Source organism: Anas acuta, chromosome 3 (genome assembly GCF_963932015.1).
Source record: "Anas acuta chromosome 3, bAnaAcu1.1, whole genome shotgun sequence".
Lineage (NCBI taxonomy): Eukaryota > Metazoa > Chordata > Aves > Anseriformes > Anatidae > Anas > Anas acuta.
This window is the reverse complement of record NC_088981.1, coordinates 22,320,379-22,322,769: the sequence shown is the minus strand read 5'-3', so window position 1 is coordinate 22,322,769 and position 2,391 is coordinate 22,320,379.

Below are 2,391 nucleotides of genomic sequence, written 5' to 3'. Positions count from 1 at the left end.
GCTGTGCTATTGTAGTTCCTCTCATCTGCATTTCAGAGTCCTCTGCAGGGGGCTGGGTGCCAGAAGATGGAGGGGAGGGACAAGGTGGGGTGGGAAGGAGCTTGAGCTACTGCAAGTGATTATAAGGTGAGGGAGGAGGATGTGGGGTCAAGTGGCCACGAAAGAGCTCCTCAGTCAGCTGTTCCACTTTAGTCAGGCCAGGAGGAGGACGACTGCAGATGAGAAAACTGAACTATGATGTTAACAGCTGAATCTTAGTTCTTAGCCGTGCCTGCTCCACTCTTACTGAGTTTTGGATACAATAGATATGGGTCAGTCCTTTCAATCACAAGTACTCCCTAACAGAACTAATTTTTGTGCATCTCCTCATAGAATGATTTGCGAAGATGGGTGGGGAAAGGAGAGAGGCTTTCTTCAGGGCTTCATCCTCACGGCGATGGGTATTTCACCATTTCAGTGACAGGACAGGCCCCTCCGTGTTCAACAGGATTGATTTTCCAGAGCTTTTGATACAATAGATCTGGCTAGCAGGTTGGCCCATCTTTTACAAGAAACTGCTGTTCTTATGGAAACTGATTGTATGCAGTTTTCTGCATATTTTGTGCGAGTCTGGAAACTTACTCCAAAAATGACCTTTTTATGTAAGTTGATAGGATTATCATTTTCTGTATTTTTGAGTCAGTGTATAATAAGCTGCAGGACATGGGCTTATTATGACACTCTTGCATTTACCTTTTGACCTAATAAAGGGACAGAAGTAGAACCCAGTCAAATCTTTCATATATTTAATACAATACTTTAAGGTTTGATGTATTTCTTGCATATCTAATTAGTGCCTAAATACTCTGCTATGCTAACAGAAGACCCAGCACCCAAACTAGCGTCAACTATTAAGTTTATTTTAAACAGTCTGGATGCAGATCTATCACTAGTCTTTTTTTTTTTTTTAATGTCATGTAGCCCCCCCAGATGTTGCAGTGTGCTTTAAATGGAAAGGATGTTACGTCTTCTCATGATAGTTGTCTGCCTGTAGACAGGCATTCAACATTTTTTGTTGTACCATACTGATGAGGATAAAAAACAGCTTTGTTTTTGTTTTGTCCTCACCTTTGAATCTTCTTTTTTGTTTGTTGTTGTCTTGTCCTAGCCTTTCCTCTGTTCTGGTGTAACTAGGAATAAATTTTCCTTGCTGAGTAACTAATAGGCTAATATGATAAAAGCCAGCAATGCTTCTTCCAAATTCTACCAATAATTGGAGTTTAAAAAAAAAAAAAAAAGTACTTGAATGTTCCTGTTTACAGGTCTTTGAAGTGCATATTCCAATGGTTTGGGATGTTGACAATATCAGAATATAAAGCCCTGAAAAGATATCCCTATGAGTTACAAAAAATACCTCTGAATGAAGCATTTTGAATAACATACAAAAAGAGGATTTCTAAATTCTAAAAAAAAACAAATAAATAAATAATAATTGCTAATCCTTCAAACTCTACTAAAGGATAGAGCAAAGTGTTAGTTTAACTTCTACAGCTGCAAATAAATCTAAGCTAGGGCAATAGCTGTGTTGCCAACAGCCCTGGGCTAGCTCAGGTCTCTTTCTGACCTAGGAATCTGTAGCACCAAGCTTCTGTGCAATGTGTACAGGCTGTCTCACTCAGCAAGTGACAGTTGTGTGGCTGTCCCCGCTCTGCCATCCTGCCATTGCTTTTGGGAATCAGTCAATGCCCAGTGAAAGCACTGAAGTAAGTTACATGTTCTGCCTGGGACTCACAGCACGCTCACTGCCCTCCCGTTGCTCCCAGAAGATGATTCCTTCCAGCTTTAAGTTAATCCCAGCTGGGGTGGGGAAGGGAAGAGATGTTCAGCATCACAAAGCTTGGTGTTGGGGAAAGGAAGATTCTGAACTTGGAGGACCTGACTTTCAAATACAAATATTCATCTATGTATATGGAATTCGCCGCCATTCAAATTGAACATTTTCACTTGAATTACAAACCCCTTGTTTCAGCTGCTTACCTTGACTCTTCCCCAGCTTGTAGATGTCTGTATGAACTTGTTATATGAAATGTCAACTTTGAAGTATTTTTGTTAAATACACAAGTAGAGCTTTGTATTTAACTAATTGTGAATTAATGTCTGTCAAGTGTGAAATACCATTTTTATGCTTCTATCCTTTTACTTTTTTTTCTGTGAACTGTCTTTCATTGAACGGACTACTACTTCTCCCTCCACAAGCACTTGTATTATTTTATGCTTTAGTAATGTTCTATCTTGTCCTTCATCTTAACTCTGAAGTTTAGTACTTGTACTGTAAGACTGTAACACCTACATGGCAAGTTTAATGGCTACTTGTACTCTGGCAGTAAAGCTGTAATGGCCTTCATTAGATTT